General features: G+C 38.2%; 1 long non-coding RNA gene across 1 annotated transcript; it reads left to right on the top strand.

Annotated features, from left to right (window-relative positions):
• The first annotated feature begins 840 nt into the window (after positions 1-840).
• LOC137216227 (uncharacterized) lies at positions 841-7,933 on the top strand. The gene is made up of 3 exons (XR_010939642.1): positions 841-973; positions 5,725-5,808; positions 7,718-7,933. It is a non-coding gene; the product is annotated as an uncharacterized lncRNA (long non-coding RNA).
• Positions 7,934-24,849: the final 16,916 nt, after the last annotated feature.

The raw sequence follows: 24,849 nt of genomic DNA, 5'->3' as shown, positions 1-24,849 counted from the left end.
CAATGGCTACAAGTCCATTTGGATTTAAATAATTTAGAACTAATCTGCTACGTGGAGTGGGACAGATCCACTTTATATGGCAAAATAAGAAAAAGATAAACAAGATTAATTTGATTTACTCAGGAATATTTTAAGTAAAGATTAAAATTAAAGTCTACCAATTCCATTAATTAACATAAGCACCGTAATTCCAAGGGAAAAATCAGGTACCAGTGACAGGGATTTATCTATTTTCTTTCCAGTAACTGTAAAATATAGGGTCATTTGCAGTCCAAGAATCATATGGTATATATCTATAGAGTATAAAGTGTCTATTAGAATAAAATATCTTGCACCATTGTGATGGTTAATTTTGTGTGTCAACTTGACTGGGGCAAGGGAAGCCCATATAACTAGTTAAACATTATTTCTGAATCAGTAAAAATGCTCTGGAAGGGGCTTCCCTGGTGGCGCAGTGGTTGAGAGTCCGCCTGCCGATGCAGGGAACTCGGGTTCGTGCCCCGGTCCGGGAGGATCCCACATGCCGCGGAGCGGCTGGGCCCGTGAGCCATGGCCGCTGAGCCTGTGCGTCCAGAGCCTGTCCTCCGCGACGGGAGAGGTCACAGCAGTGGGAGGCCCGTGTACCGAAAAAAAAAAAAAAAAAAAAAAAATGCTCTGGAAGAGAAAAGCATTTGAATTGGTGGACTGAGTAAAGCAGATGGCCTTCCCCAGTGTGGGGGAGATCATCCAATCCACTGAGGGATGGAATACAAAAAGGTGGTGGAAGGTTGGATTTACTCTCTGCCTGACTGATGAACTGAGACACTGATCTTCTGTCCTCAGCCCTCTTGATTCTGAGGCCTTCACACTCGGACTGGCATCTACACCATCCACAATCTGCTCTCCTGCTCTCAGGCCTATGAACTACACCACTGGCTTTCAGGGGATCTCCAGCCTGCAGACAGCAGTGGGACATCTCAGCCTCCATAATTACGTGAGCTGATACCTTACATTAAATCTCTTTCTAGATATGTATTATAACAGTATTTTTAGAAATATAATTATATACTAGCTCTTTCTGGATATAAAATTATAGTATATTTAAAATATAAATATGCAATACAAATATGGCATATTTGTAAAATAAATATATAATTAAACATATAACAATTTATAGTTATTAGATATATATTATATATTATATAATTATAATATAGACTATATATTAGATGTATCTGTATTTAATAAATATATAGTATTAAGGTATTTAATACGGCATTAATGTATAATATTATATGTATATATTCCATTTGTTATGTTTCTTGGAGAACCTTGCTTAATACAACCATAAACATCCTTATTTTCTGGTTGTGCTGGATAGAATAATGATCCCTCCAAAATGCTCATATTTTAATCCCCGGAGCCTGTGAGTGTGACCTTATAAGGTGACCTTGCCAGTATGATAAAGTTAAGGGTCTCCATATGGAGAGATTATCCTGGTGGGCCCTAAATGTAATCACAAGGATCCATATAGGAGAGCGGGAGAGGGAGATTTTATTATAGAAGAAGCTACTGTGAAGACAGAAGCCAGACACTAGGCTGCTGGTTTTGATGATGGAGGAGGGGCCACCTGCCAAGGAATGTAGGTGGCCTCTAGAAGTGGGAAAAGCAAGGAAACGGATTTTCCCCTTGACTCTCTGATGGAACCAGCCCTGCCTTCAGCTTGTCTTCAGTCCAGTGAGACTGATTTTGGACTTCTGACTTCCAGAACTGTTAGAGAAAAAATTTGTATTGTTTGAAGCTACTAAGTTTGTGGCAATTTGTTACAACAGCAACAGGAAACTAATACAGTGATGAAACCTATTCTGGACTCAGTTTTCTTCTCTCCTGATAAAATTTCTATACTCTGTGTCTCTTAGGCATTTCGCAAGATGCATTTGCTTCTGGACATCCCAATCCCATAATTCTGAGAGGTCATCCCTTACAGAAAGGCATGTGGATAGGGTCAGGCATAAGTCCTGGGGCTTGAGGAAAGTCTTACTCAGAGTTTTGGAAAGGTCCCAGGGGAAGGCAGTTAAGGATCCGTGGGGCTGGTTGGGCTATAGGCAAGACAGCCTGTGCAAGCTGGGCATGGTGTTCCTCTCAGTACACAGTGGTCAGTGGCCAGTCCTCAGGAAGGAATACGGTAGCCTGGGTCTTGGCACTTGGTCTTCTGCTCACTCATGCATCAGGATACACAAGCAGATGATGGGTGAACCAAGAGAAGCCACAGTCTCTGGCGAATTATCCCTGCAAAATGCAGTCAATTTCTAGAATCATTGGATCAAAAGAGGTAGACATCCAGAATGATGAAACCCAGAAATTGCCCAGGGAGTGAATTTAGCATAATTTAAGAGTAAGTTCTTTGGTTCATTTTAACAGACCAGAGACTTAAAAAATAGTGTAACATCTGAAGTTTTGGAATCTATGCTTTATTTCCCCTGTGCATCATCCTTAGGCTTTTCTCAAGTGAAAATTGTCAAGGGAGGGAGTGCTGACCATGAGCCAGCTGTTCTCTCCTGGCAAGCAGGCTGACCACAAAGAGGCAAACATAACAGGGTGGAAACATCAACTCTCACTTCTTTTTTGCTGGCTTAAGACTTGGTAAGTTGTTTGATCAGCCAAGAAATCTAAACTGCAAGCAGAGAGTCTACATTTCTGGGCCATAATCTGTTTACCCCTGGGCACCCTGTTCTTTGCTTGACTGCCCTGCCGCTCTACCTTACTTTCCTTTGAGTAATAATCTACTTGAGATGATATGGTCTCTTGAAGTGACTTTGCTGCGCCCCAATGACTTGCAGAGACTTCAGGATGCAGGGTTTTCACCTTTGACTCACAGCTCTCTTTTTCCTTTGAAAATGGACTGGGAACGAATCTAACTGATAATAGTACTCAATCATTACTCATTTTGAATCTCCTAAGAATGGTGACCAGTCAGCTCATAAGGTTGTAGGATGAGTTCTTTCTTGGAAGGCACCTTGGAAGGAGATTCAGATAAACCTCAGAGAGACAGTTTTGTGTATCTTCCATGGCTGAGATAAAGTATTTGAATTCTGCATAATTGGGTTATTTTCCCAGAAGGTTATCAGCCCGATGGATACAGACTCTTGTTGGGCTCTGCTATTAGTTTATCAGGTTTGATGAGAAATAGATACAGACAGGACATAGTCTATGCTCAGACTAGATTCCCATTACATGTGGAAGAAGAGCAGATCACAGCAGGAATTGGAGGCTGCAGTGTCTGCAATTAGCACGGGGTTTAGTCTATGGCTGGGGCAGCTCAAGGGTGTGAGGTACTGTGCACCACCTGGGAGAAGAGCTTTGAAGGAGGTGGTCAACATCTCTATTTGATCTTTACTGCATGAGACATCACCTAACACTCTTTTTACTCAGTGCCCTATTTTTTGGCTCTTTCTGGATCTCCATCTCCTATCACTGTCTTCTGCTCCTTAGCACAGGAGGGGACAGGCAGGTGAGAGAAAGCACCGGCAAAAGGGCAAGGAGGATGTGAGGATAAGGCCTACTTCTGGGGAAATTTCTTTTCATTAACAAAGGTGCTGATAATTCAGGCTGTGCACACAGTGGAGAGGGCAGGAACCCAAGTGGATTCACCAGACGTTCCCATTCTCAGCTCCCTAAGATATTTGGAATTATTGCCAGGGGTTAGAATCAATACGTGCCATGAACATTGCCATTGTTCACAGATTGAATAAATAATATATGCCATTTACTTGTGTTACTATGCTTCAAATATAACAGAATATAGATTTATTTTTAAATGAACTATTACTTTTCTGTTTTTCATTTGTTCCCCAATATAGCATAGTATAATTAATAGTACCATCATATGGACATCTGGAAAACAAAGCTCTTTTTTTTTCAAATTTTATAAAACTAAGAGCAGACAAATTCTGACACCTTAGAAGGACCAGATGTTTTGTTGGATAAATGCAGCCATAACTTCCCCAAATACAATAGATATTCTGTTCACACAATATAAACCTGTCACTGGATGCATTTTGTTCTTTCATTAAAATTTGAGAATTAGCCTATTTTATTTCTTTCAAAATCAGTTGTTTGTCATCAGGTAACTGTGTCGTTTAGAATTAAAATATGAACAGACATATTATTCCTCTTAGAAAAAAATATAGACTGAAAAGGGGGGGATTCCTCACAATTCTATCACTCAAGATATTTAATATTAATATCTGGGTGTATATCCTTCTGTAACTTTTAAAATATACATGCGTATATATAATATTTTTTAAAAGAGATTTTTTCCAGGCTCTATTTATAGCTTGTTGTCTTTTTTCTTCAATTTAGGATTAACATTTTTCCATGAGACAGCTTGTTAAAATTTGAAATTCCCTATTAAATCATTTTCAAAGGAATCTGTGATTGAGGTAAATCCAGGTTTCTAGAGAGCGGAAAGGAATTCTTGTTTCCCTTTGAAATCATGCCTGGAAGGTATGACAAGCTAATGTGACTACACAAATTTTTTTTCTAACACATCTTCCTCCCAACTAAATAATTATGATTTCTTTCCTTATGCCACGTGTACTTTTATGCTTTTTGTTCTTTGTCTGTGACTAAAACCTCTTTAATTAGGAGCTAGAGAAATCACTCTAATTTAGGATTCATTTAAAATTCACTGGCCTGCACTTACAGTTCTAATCTTTCACTGCTTGTGTCCATTTATTAGGATGCTTTTAGCATTGCATAGCTTCCTGTCTCTAAAAATAAAAAGTTATTTCAAAGCCTATTTAAAAGGCTCTCAGGAGTGCATAGATATCAAATAGCACTCTAGTATTTCACAGATTTTAGTTTAAATGAGATAGAAACATGTGAACTAAATTTCCTTTAATAAAAACACAAGCTTGCAAATTACAGACTGTATAATATTTCCCTGGCTGTAACCTCAGGAAGAGCAAAGTACCTCTTCAGGGGATAAATTTTAGACTGAAAGAACAATAAAATGGACTCAGAGGAGAGTAACAGAATAAAGGCTTAGAAAATAATACCTGTAGAGCAAATAACAGAATTATATTTTTTGCCTTGGTAAAATGGCTGTTAGCAATTACAGAGTTTACAATGGCAAATTGAATAGTGACCACTGTTAACTAATGTGAAGGATGAAACAAGAGCTGGAAGCCTTAAAATATTTAGGTCACATCCCTCTAAAAGGACATTAAAAAAAACCAGTCGTTTATTAGAAAGACAGTGAAGTTGATGGAGAGTACATTGGACCAGAAGTCAGGAGATCTGAGTTCTATTTGGGCACTGCCTCTGATTCATCATGCAATCCTTCATACATCCTGTTATCTCCCTGAATGACAGTTTACTCATCTTTTAAATAAAATGATGGAACTAAGATATCGCTAATATTCCATCAGCCCTGACATGCTATGATCAGGGTAGTATCATTCTTATCCATTGCGGCAGAGACTGTCAGTTGCCTTCTCCAACATCCATCTACCCCTTCCACCTTAGAAACAAATCCTGATACTTTTAGCTGGCATAATTTTTCCTAGAATAAAAGACTATATGTCTTAGTTTCCCTGTAGCATAGTGTGGCCATGTAACTAAGACCTAGTAAATGAAGTGGAAGCAGATGAATTGCATGGGACCATGGGAAGGTAGCTTTAAGGGAGCTGACTCAGCTTCAAGGGGTCCCTTTTTTTCTTGTTCTTTCTTTTTCTCCTTCAGACACAAGACTCAGATGAGCTGGCTTAAGCTTCAGAAGTCACCTTGGACCATGAGGTGATCTTGAGAATGGAAGCAATTGTCTAGGTAATGGAACAAAGATAACATCCTGGGTGTCCTTAATGATACCACAGAGTCACCATGTATGTCCTGGTCTGTTCTGTGCTTTTTTACATGAGAGAGAAGTTCATATCTATCTTTGTTAGGCAATGCTATTTTTTTTCCTTTTAAAGCAGCTATATCGAAAATTAACTGATACAGTCAATAAAATGTGATTATTGTTGTTTTAAAATAACTACAGCTACCAATTATTTTTCACTTAGTAGATGCCAGACATTGTGCTAAGTGTTTTATGGACATTGTCTGATTTGATTTGTAAAATACAAATACTTATGAGTTAGGTGTTATTATCTATAATTTATAACTAAGGAAATAGAAGCTTAGAAAGATTAAATAGTATCTACAGGGTCGTCATGGAGCTCATAAACGACCCACCTTGGATTCTAAACCAGTTTGGGATGACTCTAAAACTTGTTCTCTCAATCACTATCATCAGTTTAATGCAGTCATTCTTCTCTGTGGGTAAAAGATGTACAAGGAGCACAATGTTAGATAATATTTCTAGAGAGCCTTATAGAATTATCAAGATGTAGAAAATATTACATTTAATCTTTTCCTGAACAAAAGTAGGAAACAAAGATACCTCATGCCTGCACTATAATACAGATAATAACTATCCCCAGATAATAACTAACTATCCCCAAACCTTACTTAGACAAATATTTTACCTTTATATGAGATTTTTTAAAATGGAAATGACATTACCTGATACCAAAGACTACATTGGGGAATAAATACAATGATATATGTAAAGTTAATAGGTACACAATAGGTGCTCAATAAATGATACCTGACAGCATTATTATTTAAGGGATCCATAGTGATAAATATGAAAATCTGGGGGAGTCAGAAATATTAGGTTCAAATACAGCCTCTGCAACTTGGTAATTTTGTGAACACAGTTCAGTCATTTAACTTTGAGTCATTTAATTTTCTAAGGAATGGGTTACTTATTTTACAGAATTATATTTAGAGGTAATGTTTTTCAAGTGCCCATTCCAATGCTTGACATGTTCTAGAATCCCGGCAAATGGAAATATTAATATTATCATTATTATTATTCTCAAAGGAGTCTAATAAACTGGTTTGCCAACAGTTATTTTCTCATTGTTTTATCAACTTACATGGAAGAATGCTTGCTGTGGGGTGTGGCTGAGCGACAGCAATGTGTGCCTGTAATTCAGAGGCTGCTGTGGGCTGTTTCTGTCAGCGCAGACAGCTGCAGTACGCACTGTGACAGACAGTGCACTGGCCCATTTTGCTGGTCCTGCTAGATTGCTTTGCAATTCAAGTTTGTCTTCTTCAGTCATTGTTTCTGTGCATGCCTTGGTCTCCTTTCTGCCTTTGCCCTTTAACCAAGGTCATCCCAACCTCAGCAGGCCAAGAGGAGACTGGTGCTTGCTGGAAACACAGGGCATAATTATCATGGGAGAGAGGTACCAGGCTAGATGGGGCTTTACAAAGTGGGTACTCCATGTGAAAACATTTTCACGTATTTCTGTTTTTCATTCTTTTGGCAAATTTTCACTCTTTTGAAAATTGTGTCTCATAAAAATCAAGTAATAAAACAGTACAGAATGAAAACAAAGGTTTTCTTATATAAATATCACTTATTTAATTCTTTCTAACATTAACAATGCATTTAGAACTTTATCAGAAGGTTGTCCTCAGTTATTAGGAGTGCATAACTCTCAAAGCCTCATGCACAGTTCTAAACTGGTAGAAATGTTTCCCCATCTCTCCTTACTTCCTTCCCCTCCCAGTCAAGTTTTGTTTGAGATTACAATATTTACATACCAATTTTGTCCATTTTAAAAGTCCCAGATTTTACCACATCCTTCATGGAAAAAGGATAACTCTAAACTCCTGCTTCTAGGCTACTCGTGATGAAGAATCTGCCGGAAGCTCTGGAGGACAGGTGCTCACTGTCTAATGTTACACAGCTCTCCTCTCTCAACTTACTACCCCAGGAAAGGAATTTTTTCCTGAGCGGGAGGGAGCTGAGGAAGTCTGGGCAATCCACAACAGACCATCTGAAATCATTTTCCCAGGCGGCGGAATAAACACCTAGCCAGACTTTACATTGTTTTTCAAAGAGGTGAGTCCTTTCTTGTTTCCTAACTGCCATCTAAAAAATTATAAACAAAAATTAAGCTGTTGATGCATGCAAGAAATCCTAAGCAAGAAATAGCTCTTCTTTTCTAAAGGAAGCAGTTGTGGAGGGTAGGTAGTGTAGGTCTGGGTGAGTTGTTAAATAGTGGTTTTGAAATCAAGGTCAATTTTCTTTGGTAATAAGGTATGTGTAAATCAGAATTTCTGAGATTACTACAAAAGAAAAAGAAGGTGGTTAAAGGATTGGGTGGTTTAAATGTACTTACGTTCTTTTTTATAACTGCATTCTTTGAAGGAAAATGTAAAGTTGTGTTTAGATTCTATAGAAGAAAATTTTAGAAAACCTAGCTAACTTGAGCATTTGTCCCCCTCTGCTTTTTCTGTTACCGTTACCCCAGAATTGCTCCTGCTGCCCTTGCAAGGATGACATTAAAATCAGCAATGGTGTTAGTTTAACGGCTGCTAGACTACAGGGCTCTAGGAATTCACTATGCTTCTTATATTCAACACCTGCCATTATTTCCAAGTGTGTTATTGTCATGCCTCTCTTATTACTTCTTCCTTTGGGCTCCCATGGCAATTTGTATGTGTTACTATTGTAGAATTTATCAAATTGCTTTATAACTAGCTGTTTATGTGTCTTCAATACATAAGATTTTTGATATCAGAAAACACTATGTCAGTAATTTTTTGGTCTCCAGTGAATAGACTAGTGCTTGGTACATAGTAGGTGTTTAATAATTTTTTTATTGATTGAATGAAAGCTCTCCTGGCCATGCCCATTATTTGCAGACAAAGAACCTTAGGGTGTAATCGGATTTAACATTTGATCTTTGGAAAACACTTAGAGAAAGTGTTCCAACAACACTCTTTAATAAAATAAATTTAGTGTGGCATATAAGAATGTGTTCAACCCAGAGATTAGCTTCCTTTTTAATAATGAGCTATCCCAGCAGGTTGTATCTGGATGTGATGCTTTGGCTCACTCTGGGTTGATATCAAATAATTTTCTCCATTTCTCCTCTTCTCAGATGTTCTATGGAGCCCCTGTCATAAGTGCAGGGCCAAAGGGAGGGCTGGGCACAGTTTTGCTCTTCCACAGAACATCTCTAATTCAAGCATAGACCATAACCTTCATCACGTCTGCCAACGTACACAGGTATATCCTTGCTGGTGATTTTATTTTTGTTTTCACCTCTGGCTCTTTAAGAAATGCAACACTTCATGGGTGTGGCTTTGCTTCTTGGAACTAGTGACCCTGCGTTAGATAGGTTGCAGTGCCACTGTTGGCAGGCTGCTGGCCCAGAGAGAGTCTACTACTTGCTGAATTAGCCATGTCTGCTTTGTTGAGTCAAACTGGTCTCAGCAGATGCACAGAAGGCATGTTGTGGAAGTTGTGAGTGCCACTTTCCCTCCACCCCCTTTAGAACAAAGGCATTTATTCCACCAACTTCTGGGAGTGTTGGCAGCTGAAGGGTTGGCAAGCCTTGTTGGAACTGCGTCACAATTCAACTTCCATCCACCCAACCCTGCTTCCTTCAATTATCAATACACAATTATGTGTATTGGTACCAATACAATTATGTGTATTGGTACCATAAACCTCCTGCATGCAAGTCTTCATCTCAGATCTGTTTCCCAGAGAACCGCACCTAAGACAGAGAGGAGCTCAAACCTACATGCACATTGAGACTTAATGATGGATTTAGAGCATAAGGGCTGGAGAAAGGGAATGAATCAGTACGTTGTAGACTCGTGACAACTAGTTCTGCAGGCTCTTGTTCAATCTGGGCCCCTGAATTCTCCCAGGCTCTAGTGGGAGAACTCTGATATCAGCTATGATCTAAGTCCTAGCCTTTCACAGGCTAAGATTCTTTGGTCATGACAACAGGGAATGTCCTGAGCTGAGAGCTATCAAGCATTCATAAAAATCCAAATCTTTGAGAATCACAATAGGGAAATAATAAAGCAAAATTTTTAATATCAGATAAACTTGGGTTCAAATCCTTACTCCAATAATCATGAGATCAATAATTCTAGGTTATTTTACTATTCTAATTTTCAGTGTATTTGTTGGTAAATAATAATGATAATAATAATAAAAAACACTACCTCAGATAACTCTTGTTATGTTTAAGACAGAAAGCTCACGCAAAGCATGTATTTTAATGCCGGACATTTTTAAAGCACACAGGATTTTTAATTACGAGATTCTAATTCTTGGCTTGAATATACTACTTACTCTCCGTTTAAAGACTCTGTGGGATGGGTTTAATAATCTTCACCTCAAATTAGTTAAGTTTTGCAACTTTTGTTATAGAAAGCTCTTCTTTACAGCTAACCCAAAATCTTCTGTAGCAGTTTCTACCCCCTTCTGCTTATGGCTCTCCATGTTTTATATGAACATTCTAGCTTACTGCACATTTTCTTTAACCTAGAGTTATGAAGACTTATTCAAATCCTCAGTGAATTAACCAAACTTTGAAGAGAATATTTTCATCTCTGTTCAATAGATTCTCTCTCATCTAGAAAAAAAAGTGCCTTATGATGAAAACCAATGTTTATCTCTGGCTTTCCTCTACTCTGTGCTACTTCTAAGGCAATCAAAGATTTCCAAGCCAGTTTATAGCCCCACTTTTTTAGACTCTGAAGTTTCCTTTGTGGAATCTTAAGACTAGCCTGGCACATAGTTTCTGTGCCCATGCAAAGAGCATATGAGCATCCAGACACTTGATGCCCAAATGCTTCTCATTACGCGTGAACTTCCACCCAGCACTGGGCAGATTACATGGCGCCTGGAATTCCAAGTGAGCAGACGGCAGCCCTGCTCTCTCTTTGCTCTTGGGCATGAGTTGGTGTGGTCACTGTCATCCTCACTGGGGTCACCTTTCCCTGTCAGGACCACATCCCCAGGTTTCCCCATTCCCTCTTAGAGGTAGATTCATCTGAGTTTCTTCCTGACCTAAGTGTTACGAAGCAGAAGCCATTGGCATTGTCTCAAAGCACTGGGTAGGCGGGCCGGCCTCTTCTTTCCCATCCACCTCAGCATCAGGGACCCACTGATATCTCCCATTCCCAGCATGCTCCTCTACTTCTTAAAAATACCATGGACATGACTTACAAGGAAGTAAAATGACTAATACGTATGGGAATATCTTTTGAGTGCGATGGCAAATATGGGCGAGATAAAGGTTAAATATTTACCTTAGAACTCTACTTTGGAGTTTTCATACATTTATTTATATATGGGCGGGCGAAGGTGAGGGAAAGGAAGAGAGAGGGTCGTGGCCACGAGGACAAAGTGGGCAATTCCTGCAGAGCAGCCTCCTGAAGGAGCTCAGAGCCCAGATATGGGCTGAGCTGGCCAGCAAACGAGCTCTTTGTTCAGACAGACAGGCTTTCTCTTGGTTGTTTCCCTGTTGTTGCCCTTACGTCAGATATGCATGGAGTAAGCTTTTTCTCTGATGCCCTGGGCATTTAGAAAGCTGGCTCAACCTCCATGCCACCCCCCTGCCCTTCCTCCATTTGTTTGTTTAATCACAACCTGAAATGAAGAGAAATATTCATTTTTTTGGAAGTTAGTTCTTTTCACAAGGTCAGTTTGTGCCCATTACCCATTGAGAGGAGGACAACTTAAGCAAATGATCACATTTAATTAGAAAAAGAATGAGGCTTAGCTCATAATGACAACGGTCAATTTGAGTAATTAAAATTATTTTAGCAAAACATTGATTTCTTTTAAATTAAAATATGCCCAGGAGCTTATTTATATTTTATATATATTCAAATGACTTTTTTGTTATTCAGTCTTCCTCATTTTAAACCACTTGTGAGCTGACTTTTCCATTTATGCTGGAGGATGTTCTGTATCTCAGAGTAAAAATTGACAGTGACCCATAAATACTTTAAATTTGTGAAACTATCTCTTACTAGCTAAACCACAATTCCTTCAGTGCAATAGCTGGGGAAAAGCATAGTAGAATTATAGAGAAAACAGTTCTTGGCTTTAACTTCTTATGTTCAGCAGACTTCTTATTGTTGAGATTCCCTAAATTAAAATGCAAAACTCAGCTTCTTGACTAGGCTCACTTACTTAACCTTAACAAAATATAAGGGTCTGTTTCATTAATCAGAAACACAGCAGACATAGTGCATGAATTTTATCTTCCACTTTGTCCTTTGTATTTCAGAATGATGAAAATATTAATAAAAGTCCTTGGATTTGGCAGCCAGACGATCGTATTCTCTTTGTTTCTATCATGTTCCTATGTAAAATGGATTTTTCAGGCAGACTAAATACCTTAAGGGGCAAAAATTCCTATGATCCTCTCCCTGGGAAATCTTTAAAAATAGAATAAATTTTCATTTGTCTGGGTGCGGTTTTTTAAGCACAGTCTGTCTTTGGCAGAGGGATAGGTTAGTTGACCTACGGATGTTGCTTTAAGCTGTACGATTACTTAGGTGGAGAATTTTCTTTTAATCCTTGCCAGATTTAATTTATCACAACAACGCATGTTCTTATAAATGTTGTAAAACAAAAATGGGGTGCAATCTTCTTTTCCATTGTAAAGTAATAAAATGGTTTATTTCTCAAATTTGGGAAAGTAAGAGTACATCAGGAAAATGTATGTTTTTCTCCTCTTCAAACCTCTCCTGAAAGGTAGTGAAATATGATAAATGGCATGCTACTTAAGACAATGTGTTTTCAAACAACTGGACCAAATCAGCAAAATGGAACCATATGCTCCATCAAGACCACCTTCACATTCCTCATGTGAATCTGAAGCTGGGCATCTGAACAGACCAAGGGGGTTGACCATGCTCAGGTGTGCTGATGGATGCTGACAGAATGGGTAGTGGGAGAGGGCTGAGGAAAGCGATTTCACAGATACGGTTACAACCTGTTATGCATATATCATCTGTCCTCCTGCTGGCCTCCCAGACACGCTGTGGGCAGCCACAAGTTCCCTGCTGTCCAATCCCTCCTGCTTGGAGTGATTATGTTATGAAAGTTTTCACTTTAACATAATTCCAAAAGAAAAGAATAGTGTAATCATTTCAGTACATCGATCATTAATACACATACACACGCACACACACAGGCATAACAGTGGGTCAGTTTTTAAAAACCGTATTTTCTCTATAGGTAAATTACAAATCATATTTATTCAGGTATTTCCCAGTTCCTTTTCTTTCTCTCTTTCAAGAGGAAATCCAAAGTTTGTTTGTTTTTAACAGTCAAGCTTTATTGAGGTATTAGTAACTTACGTGAAAATGCAGGTGTGTGTGCAAATCAATGTTGTTTTGGTGAATTTATACAACAGTGTAATCATCACTACAATCCAGTTTTAAAATGTTTCCATCACCCCAATAAGTTCCCTGTGCCCATTTGCAGTCAATCGCTTCTCCTATCTCCAGTCCCAGGCAAGTACTGAGTCCTTTCTGCCCCATAGATTTACTTTTTGTAAGAAATTTATAGAAATCAAATAGTAGAATACAATACAATTTTTGGAATGCTTCTTTCACTTAGCATAATGTTTTTGAGGTTCACCTGTGTTGTTGTAGCATGTATCAGTAGCTTTTTTTTAAATTGCTGAATAGTATTCCAGTGTATGGGTATACCACATTGCTGTTTTTTTTTTTTTTTTTTTTCCAATCAATTCACCAGTTGATAGACATTTGGATTGTTCCCAATTTGGGCTATCATGAATATGCTGCTCTGAAATTTTCAGATACAAATATTTGTATAAATGTCAGTTTTCATTTCTTTTGGGTAGATAGCCAATAATGGAATTTTTGTGCCATATACTAAGTTTATGTTTAACCCTTTTTTAAGAAAGAGAAGTAGTTTTCCAAAGTGATTGTATTATTTTACATTTGCTTCAACGATGTGTGGGGGGTTCCAGATTTTCCTGGCCAATACTTTTTATCGTCTGGGTTTTGATTATGGCCATCATAGGGGATATGAAGTGGTATCTCACTGTGATTTTTTTTTTTTTTTTTTTTTTTTTTTGCGGTACTCGGGCCTCTCACTGTTGTGGCCTCTCCCTTGCGGAGCACAGGCTCCGGACGCGCAGGCTCAGCGGCCATGGCTCACGGGCCCAGCCGCTCCGTGGCATGTGGGATCTTCCCGGACTGGGGCACGAACCCGTGTCCCCTGCATCGGCAGGCGGACTCTCAACCACTGCGCCACCAGGGAAGCCCCTCTCACTGTGATTTTGATTTGCATTTATCTAGTGATTTATGATGCTGAGCATCTTTTCAAATGCTTGTTGGACATTTATATATCTTCTTTGGACAAATGTCTATTCAAATCCTTTCCCCATTTTTAAATTGGGTTGTTTGGATTTTTATTATTGACTTGTAGAAGCTCTTTATAGATCCAGTATACAAGTCCTTTATGAGATATATGATTTGAAATATTTTCTATCAGTCTGTAGCTTGTATTTTAATTTTAAAAATTTAAAAAACAGAAGTTTTAAAATTTCGATGAAGTCCAATTTATCAACTTTTATAGATAATGATTTTAGTGTCATATCTAAGAAATCTTTGCCTAACCTATTTCAAAAATATTTTTCTCTCATGTTTTCATTAGAATTTTTATAGTGTTATCTCTTACATCTAGGTCTATGGTCCATCTTGAGTTGATTTTTGTGTGTGGTATGTTATAAAGAGCTAAGGTGATGATTGCTATTGCTGTTTTTTGCATGGATATCCAATTATTCCGACACCATTTGTTGAAAAACATTATCCTTTCCCCACTGAATTTCTTTGGCTCTTTGTCAAAGATCAATTGACCATAAATATAAGGGTTTATTTCTGAACTTTCTATTCTGTTCCATTGATGTGTATGTCAGTCTTTATGCTAATCACACTGCCTTGATTATTGTAGCTTTATAGTAAGTTTTTTTTTTTTGCAGTACGCGGGCCTGTCACCGCTGTGGCCTCTCGCGTTGCCTAGCAAAGGCTCCGGACGCGCAGGCTCAGCGGCCATGGCTCACGGGTCCAGCCGCTCATGGCATGTGGGATCTTCCCAGACCGGGGCACGAACCCATGTCCCCTGCATCGGCAGGCGGACGCTCAACCACTGCACCACCAGGGAAGCCCTATAGTAAGTTTTGAAATTGAGTAAAGTGCTCCTACTTTGTTCTTCTTTTCTAAGTGGAGCCAAATCTTATCCTAGTAGCACTCCTTCCACTATAGGAAATGGTTTAATTTCCACTCCTAAAAGAATCATGAAAAGGGGGAACTCATCTTTGCCTTTATACCTCTACAAATGTGTTAGGAACTTTTTATTGGCTCTTGTGTAAGTTAGCCTTTGCAAGATAACAAACCACTTCAAAACTAGTGGCTTAAAAAAAAAACAACATTTGTTTAACTTACAATTCTGAGTCAGCAATCTGAGATGTGCTTAGCTGAGCAGTTTTTCTCCTGATCTCAGTCATGTGTCTGTAGTCACCTGCCAGTCATCTTGGTGATTCTGCTTCTGGTCATTCTGTTAACTGGATGTCAGCTGGGCAATGTGGGTAACTGGGCCATGTGTTTCTCATCATACAACAGCCTAGACTGAGCTTGTTCCCATATGGCAGCAGAGTACCCACAAAAGCAAGAGGAAAGACTTCTGAAATCTCTGCTCATCTCACTTTTGCTAATGTCCCACTGGTGAAAGCAAGTGACAAAGCCAAAACCAGTATCCACTGGGAGGGCTTTACCAAAGGAGAATACAGGTATATATGAACTAATTGAAGGCATTGCTGGGGTCAGTCCACCACAGTTTTAAGCAACCTGGAGGAGTTAACTGCTTTGAATGTGAAGAGAATCACGTTTCTGGGTGTACCAAACCAGTTATTTCTAAACAACAGTCTTTTGTCATTGGAACTTATGATTCCAGCTGGATGTCATTGGAACTTCTGAGAACACAGATTCTCAATCCATTGACCCCACATATCATCTGGTAGCGAGTCCTAGAGTGGGATATAGAGAAATAAACTAGTTCCTTATAACTTTCCCTCAGATCACAAAACTTTGGGGAAACCCAAAGAACCAGAAATATTTCTTCAATAAGAATAATTAGGGATTCCCAATTCCATGGTTTCCTAACTTAACATGATTTACTTTTAGAACAGGGTAGTGTTAGAGATCCTAGTGTTCACACAGACCAAATCCGAAGGTTGTACCTTAGAGCTGCATTGAAGGGATAAGCATCCTGACATTAGGATATGCTACTTTTGTACAGATAAACAAGTCACGCAGGTGTTTTCCTGTATTTTTCTGGGGGGAAAAGAAGTAGAAGCAGCTACCTGTTTTTTTTTGGTGGGAAGACAGAGCTTTATTTCTAAATTCATGAGTCAAAATTCATTATTGTCTTTTTCTCCATGTGCTGTGGGTCACCACTGGCATTAGAATTTCTGCTGCCACTGCTGTTATGAAAACACTTGGAATGTTTTAGCAAAGAGGTGAGCTTGGAAGCAAATAAGAGGAAGGAAGCTGAGTAGTCTGGGCATAGCCCAGTAAGTAAAGTTGACCTGCTCACAATCTGTATGGCTGTGGTGAGTAGTTTTATTATGTTAGAACAGTAGTTATTGTTTAAATACACTCTTTGGGCCAACCAAGAAAACCAGCTACCAATGATGTTTGTATTGGAAAAAATAATTGAGCAAATAGTTTTACAAATACAATTCATTTATAAATTGGGTTTAACCTGAGTTGTGTTTATTTCAGCATATATATTGATAGATAAACCTGGATTTATCTGAGAATTTGGATAGACTTTTTAGCTAAACTAACCAATTAATTCAATTCCATGTAGACAATTCAAGCACAGCTCCTTGATTTCATTTTTATCTGACAAGTTTGTTGGTTAAAATGATTATTTTAGTGTATTATGTTGGGATTGTGAATATGAAATCAGACCAAATTTAAGTTATTACAAGTCTAGATCACTTGAGGTGCTGAGTAAGAGGCTAGTTTTTTAGTGTTGATGGGCACAGCTGTCATTATATAAAAGAGTTTATGAGGAAATGACAGCTTGTCCTTGGTCACAGATAGGCATAGTTGCTGCCTTCTAGAATGGTGATTTAATTGAATCACCTGCAGGCTTCAGGCTCTGTTTAAATATGTGGATGAAGCAAGAAAGATGATGTTGTCATCACCAAAGGAACAAAATAAAGTTCCTATAACCAACCCTAAAGAAATAGAGATCTACAAACTGCCTGACAAAGAATTCAAGTAGTTATCTTAAAGATGCTCAGTGAACTACAAGAGAACATGAGCAACTAAACAAAATCAGGAAAAATAATACGTGACTTATAAATATATTATAAAACTACAGTAGTCAGAACAGTATGGAACTGGCATAAAAACAGACATGCAAACCATGGAACAGAACAGAGAGCCCAGAAATAAACCACACATATACAGTCAACTGATCTTCAACAAGGATGCTAAGAATAGACAATGGGGAAGGATATTCCCTTTAATAAATGGTGTTGGGAAAACTGAATATCCACATGCAAAATAATAAAATGGGACTCTTATTTTACGCCATACAAAAAAACAATTCAAAAGAGATTAAAGACTTAAATGTTAACAACTGAAACCATAAAACTTCTAGAAGAAAACAGGAAAGAGCTTCTTGACATTGGCCTTGGTAATGATTTCTTGGCTATGATACCAAAAGCACAGGCAACAAAAGCAAAAATAGACAAGTAGGATTACATTAAACTAAAAAGATTCTGCACAGTAAAGAAAAAAATCAATCAAACTGAAAAGGAAACTTAGAGAACAGGTGAAAATATCTGCAAACCATATATTTGATAAAGGGTTAATACCTTAAATATATAAGGAACTCCTATAACTCAATAGCAAAAAACAAATAACTAAAAATGGCAAAGAACTTGAATAAACATTTCTCCAAAGAAGATATACCAACAGGTTTATGAAAAGGTGCTCAACATCACTAAACACCAGGGAAATGCAAATCAAAACCACAGTGAGCCAAAACCATACTTAATTAGAATGACTTATTTTTCAAAAAGATAACAAATGCTGGTGAGGATGTAGAGAAAAGGGAACCCTTTTACATTCCTTGGTAGGAGTGTAAATTGGTGGAGCTGCTATAGAAAACAGTATGGAAGTTCCTTTAAAAATTAAAAATAGAATTACCATATAATCCAGGAATCTCACTTCTGAGTATATATCCAAAGGAACTGAAATAAGAATCTCAAAAAGATATCTGCACAACCATGTTAACCGCAGAATTATTCACAACAGCTGAGACATGGAGGAAGCAACATAAATGTCCATTGATGGATAAATAGATAAAGAAAATATGGTATATACAACCAATGGAATATTATTCAGCCTTAAAAAAGAAGGAAATCCTGCTGTATGTGACAATATGGATAAACCTGGAGGACATTAAGCTAAATGAAATGAGCAAATACCGAAGGAGAAATACTACATGACACCACTCACATGAGGCATCTAAAATAGTCGAACTTTTAGAAGCAGAGAGTAGAATGGTAGTTGCCAGGGGCAGAGGAGAGGAAAAAATGGAGAGATTATCAATCAAAGGGCACAGTGTTTCAGTTATACAAGGTAAATAAGTCTTATAGATATACTGTACAACACTGTGCTTATAGTTAACAATACTGTATTGTATACTTAAAAACTGCTAAAAGTGTAGATCTTGTGTTCTTATTAGAAAAATTAATAACTAATAATAAATAGGGTGAGTAAAAACTTTTGGAGATGATAGATATATTTATGGCAAAGATTGTGGTGATGGTTTCATAGATCCCTACTTATCTCCAAATTCATCAAGTTTTAAATGTGTACAGCTTTTTATTTGTCATTCATACTTCAGTAAAGTGCTTTAAAAAAATCAGTATTTGAAAGGGCAAATAAAACTTTTTTATCCACCATATAAGTAAAAGCAAACATTAAAGTGTGACGTTGAATCATAAAAAAAAAGAAAAGAAAGAAAGATGATGTTGTCAAAGATGAGTGCCTTCATTAATTAAATTAGCAGGAAATTTTACTAACTTTAATTAATATAAAATAAGCCACAGAAATATAGTGATTAAAGCGTGCTAATCTGGTTAGCATCACAATATGTGTTATTATAGACTACTTGATAATAGAGAATCACCAGACTAAGGCTGGAAACATGCAAGGACCTGTTTGAAAGAAGAGGATAGTTGCAAATGATACCCAAACCTGGAACTGCTGTTGAATTGCCAGAACGTTTGAGGGAGCATGCCTGATAAACAGAGTGAAGATCATGAGGCACTGTTGAATTGATAAAAGCCTTCTTTCTAGAAGAAGGGCTATGAAATACATGACCATCTGCAGTGAAAGGAGCTAAATCTAACTTCAGTGCTTTCACTAGCTGAGCAAGATTTTAGGCAGAAGAGGCCCAGCCTCTCAAAATTTCATATTTATGCAGTCTGTAGAGTAGAAAGATTTATCCAGACCTACACAATGAAGGCAGTGCCCGTTTGAGACATTTAGACAAAGGATATCCACGTATATTGTGGATCGAGAGAAATGCAGTTTTGTTAAATTCAGTGCAGTACAAAGCATATCATTAAATTATCACGCACATCCTCTTCAGTGTTCTGTTTCTTGGTCTAACTTTGCACAGAACTGATTTTAGTTCATGAATGTAGATAGATGGAAACTCTCCGTCTTCTTTCCACCAGTTCCCAGTCCCTCCCCCCAATTTTCTGGTTTGTAAAGTTTCAGTCACCTCAAAAGCTGAATGCTGGGCTTCCCTGGTGGCACAGTGGTTGAGAGTCCGCCTGCCGATGCAGGAGACACAGGTTCGTGCCCCGATCCGGGAAGATCCCACGTGCCGTGGAGTGGCTGGGCCCGTGAGCCATGGCCGCTGAGCCTGCACGTCCGGAGCCTGTGCTCCGCAATGGGAGAGGCCACAGCAGTGAGAAGCCCACGTACCGAAAAAAAAAGCTGAATGCTATAACAGGTCATCTGTCTCCATTATTTTCTGTATGTACAGTGCATTGTTTATGAGGCTTTCATAATATTTAGGTAATCATAAACCAGCAGAAACCATAACAAAACTTCACTATTAAAATAAATCATGACCAAAGTTTTTAGAAGGTATTCAATTATAAATTAAATTAAAATGGTATAGTTTATATTGACTTAGGCTTCTAATATCTGGCATTGACTATTTTAAATTTTTATTTTCAGTATGGGCTTATTATAAGAATAGATTTTCCTTCAGTTTGGCAAATGCTGAGACATAAGAAGAAATTCATTTTAAGTGGCCAGTATTATAACAGAAGGTTATGGCCATTTCAAATCAAATGATTTTTTAAAAAATAGATATTTTATTGTCAATTCAATGTCATAGATTTCAGCCACAACTGTGTCACCCTGCCTATTGAAATGATTTAGTTCAAAATAAAACAACATATTAATTATAGATTTTTCATTAAAAATTTCTACTAAAAGAAAAGAATTGTTTTTGGTGCTCATGGCTAGAAAACAAAATGATGGGAGTGAACAATTGCTGGAATATTCTTGAGTTAAATTTATTAATCTAATTCCTTATATGTATTTAATTCATTAATTATGATTCACAACGTATAATTTATAGCTCTCACAAACTATGATGTGAAATTCAATTTCAATTGAACTGCTATGTATTTGGCAACAAAAATATATTTTTCTCAGCCAATGAATATTTGTTGAGAGCCCCAGAAGATGCATTACTCTGTCCTGTGCATGCTTGAACAAGTTGAGGATACCATCTGTGCCGCCGGAGGTGGGGTTCTAAAACCCACTTGGATGAGCGGGTTTCTGTCTAGGGAGGGGCAGGTGGATGCTTGTGGAAGCCCCAGCGAGGGGTGCTGGCATCAGAGCGGGTGAACGGGGCCTCCTTGAAAGGAGGCAGCGGCTTTGACAGCAATGGGTAGAGAAAGTCAGTTAGAGAAGGAGAAAGTCTTTGTGTGGGCAAGGCGGAGCTGAAGTCCAATTTATCAGTTTTTCTTTTATAGATCACGACTTCAGTGTCACATCTAAAAAAAGTGCCTAACCCAATTTCAAAAATATTTTCTCTCATGTTTACACTAGAATATTTATAGTTTTATGTCTTACATTCAGGTCTATGATCCATCTTGAGTTTTGTGTGTGTTATAAAGAGCTAAGATGATGATTACTATCACTGTTTTTTGCATGGATATCCAATTATTCCAGCACTATTTGCTGAAAAAATTATCCTTTCCCCACTGAATTTCTTTGGTTCTTTGTCAAAAATCAATTGACCATAAATATATGAGTTTATTTCTGAATTTTCTATTCTGTTCCATTAATCTATATGTAAATCTTTATGCTAACCACACTGCTTTGATTACTGTGGCTTTATAGCAAGTTTTAAAATTGAGAGGTGGAAGTCCTCCTACTTTTGGGGGAGAGTTTGTGCTTCAGAGGGTGCAAAGGGCATATAGCCTGGCAAGGAGCATCGGAGCCCAAGAGGGAGAAGGAGGCTGCCTGTGTGTGGGTGCTGGAGGTGAGACCCACCATGGGTCATGGAGACCGAGAACAAGGTGACTGAGAGCATCCTGGTGGGAGGCAAAGGCTATGGCAGCAGCATCTGTGCATGAATATTGGAGCCCAAGCCTCTGTGTGTGTAGGGTACCTGTGCAGGGACTGTAGCAGCAGCGGCTGGGGGTGCTGAAGAGAACATCTACATGAAGATTGGCAGTGGAGGTGGTTTGATGGGGAATTGGTTACCTTCTGGGGGACTGAGTGAATAAATAAGTACAATAAAGACAGAGAGAGACAGGTTTCTCATTGTAGGAAATAAGGAAAAGGAGAAAACTGGAATAAACTCTGTGGTGTTAGTTTGGAATTGAGGTATTGGTTTGAACTCATGGTTTTCAATATACAGATATTCGATAGATACATAGGTGTGTGTGTACATATACAGTATGTGCATGCACATACATACATACATTAACTAGCTCTGTGCAATGAGAGAGCCTGAGAGCAGTGGCACACTTGTGCCATCCAGATTTTGGCATGTAAATTCCATGCTCCAGTAAAAGAACCAGGATTCCTCAGAGAAATGGCTGATTCTAGGGAGGGATCAGGGAAGTTTCAAAATAAATGTGAGGCATCTCATTATGCCAGAAATAAGGAAGTACTCAAAGAACAGTGAGGACGTTTCAAAAGGACAGAGAAGCCAGGTGGCCAAATAAGGGACAATTTTAGTATCAAAATAAAAAATGGTAGTCAGCCTTTTCCTTACAGTAAACTACTGACTGATTAATGTATAAGGAAGAAGAAAATCATTTGGCAGCCATCGTAACAATAATTCAGGCCAGAAACATCCATGGATATTAATTAGTGGTAGAAACTTTGATGAGGAATGGGTTACTGGCTTAAAGTACCTTCACAGAGGGACGGAGAGTAACTTTACAGTGAAGAAACTTGGCAGACAACAACTTAGCCAAGGGATCAAGTTGAACATTACCAAATGAGACAAAGCAAAATTATACAACACTGCTAGGCTGCACCAAGAACACAGTATCACATTTGTGTGGGTGATACCCACCGACAATATATGACCTGAATGTAATCATAAGGAAGCATCAGATGGCCAGAGTGAAGGGCATCCTTCTAAATAGCTGGCCTGTAATCTTCAAAAGTCTCAATGTCATGATAGCCAAGGAAACTTTGAGAAACTCTTTGAGATTGAAGGAGATTAAAATGACATGGTCACCCAATAGGGTTTTAGATTTGAACCTTTTGCTAAAACACATATTCTGGCCAACTGGGGAGATATGAACATGGATTAAATGGTAGAAATATATTACCACTAAGTTCTTTATTTTGATTACTATATTGGAGCTTTGTAGGAAAAGGTACTACTTGTAGGAAACACATCCTAAAATAACTGAGGGTAACAGGGCATCAAGGCAGAAAAACTGTGTTGAAATTTGAAATCATTTTGAAAGAAAAAAAAAGGAAAAAAATATCAGGAATCTAGAACAATCTATTTTCTGGAGCTGGCTGTGCTATGACCTGGCTGTTTGAGGGAGGACAAATCACTTCATCCCTTTGTTTCCATTTCTTTATCTCTTAAATGAAGGAGTTGGACTAGATTATCTTAAATTCCTTATAGACCCAATACTTAAGTTTCTCAGGTTCAAGAACATTGCAGTTAGGGGTTAGGCAAGACTGGGATAAGGGGTAGAAAGGTCTAGAAGAAGAAACACTGTGGTTGCATTTTGTGAGAATTGAGATCTCCTGTGAGGCCAGGCAGAGGATGAGGAAGTTCAAGGAAAGAGGATGCTCCAAGCAAACAATTTGAGGGAAGTTACTCAAGTGGAAGAGAGAAGATTTTAGTTTTCTTTGGAAGGTTTCTTGATTCCTCCCTCCCTCCCCTCCCCTCCCCTCCCCTCTCCTTCCCTCTCCTTCCTTCCTTCCTTCCTTCCTTCCAAGGCACTGGGTGAAACACTGTGGTTAGTATAGGTAAAAAAGATCGTTTCTGTTCTCAAATTGTTTACAGTCTGGTAGAAGAGGAGAAACACATAGACAAAAACCACACACACACCTCTGCTGAAACTACTCTGTGCTTCTGCCCCTCTGATGGTCAGAACTGAATTAGACTCTTGATCTTGATCTCTGGAGAGAGTCCTTCCTCTCTCCCCTCCCCCAAGACACTTATTCCCCTTTATTTGATCCTTTTATAGACGAGGTGACATGTACCCTTTTTTTCATTGATAGCTGTAAATTTTATCAGGGAAAGGTAATGCCATAGTCAAGTGAGCAGTACTCCAGAGACTTAATCTGCCTAATGACTCTAGGAATAAAATGGAATTTATCTCTTTGATTTTTAAATCTCAGAGAAACTTGACTTTCCCTTTTCTATCACAGAGAAAACTGCAGTTTAACAATTTATGTATAAAATGGATATTTTTATTAGGGTAAAATTGTGAAATACAATATGAATTAGGTTCCTCTTTTTTTTGAATTAGGTTCCTCTTAAGGATGTAAACCATCTTTTTGAGCTGGTAAAAATGATAACGTGTATTAATTTATATAATACTGTTATATTATGACATATTATACTACATTGTAATGTCAGAGAATTTATAATGTATGCCTGTGAAAATCAGTAAGAGAGTTCATCCTTAAAATCCATATTATTTTCTGCATACAGGTCTTTTGTCTCCTTTGGTAGGTTTATTCCTAGATATTTTATTCTTTTTGTTGCAGTGGTAAATAAGACGCAGACCTACTAGAGAATGGACTTGAGGATACGGGGAGGGGGAAGGGTAAGCTGGGACAAAGTGAGAGAGTGGCATGGACATATATACACTACCAAACGTAAAATAGATAGCTAGTGGGAAGTAGACGCATAGCACAGGGAGATCAGCTCGGTGCTTTGTGACCACCTAGAGGGGTGGGATAGGGAGGGTGGGAGGGAGGGAGACGCAAGAGGGAAGAGATATGGGGATATATGTATATGTATAACTGATTCACTTTGTTATAAAGCAGAAACTAACACACCATTGTAAAGCAATCATACTCCAATAAAGATGCTTGAATAAAATATGTTTTTAATGAATTTCCAAATAAATTTTTCCCTAACATTCATCCTTGTTGATGAAGCCTACATAGAAGGGACTAAAGCAGCCATTAAGTGGTGGTTCAATGGCTCTCTGTTTAAAGTGTATGCAACTGTTCCAACCAATAATGTGTCTATTGTCTTGGAAAATGCTAATTGTTAAATTGATTGTGATATTCATGTTCCAACACTCCAGTTGAACACTGAACAATGTCCCATGTGATGACGGAAAATGGCTTGTTGTTTGATGCACAGTGATAGCAGATCCACGTCTATCACAATTATGAAAGGTT

The sequence above is a fragment of the Pseudorca crassidens genome, chromosome 21, assembly GCF_039906515.1.
Source record: "Pseudorca crassidens isolate mPseCra1 chromosome 21, mPseCra1.hap1, whole genome shotgun sequence".
Taxonomy (NCBI): Eukaryota; Metazoa; Chordata; class Mammalia; order Artiodactyla; family Delphinidae; genus Pseudorca; species Pseudorca crassidens.
This window is presented reverse-complemented; position numbering and strand designations above follow the sequence as displayed.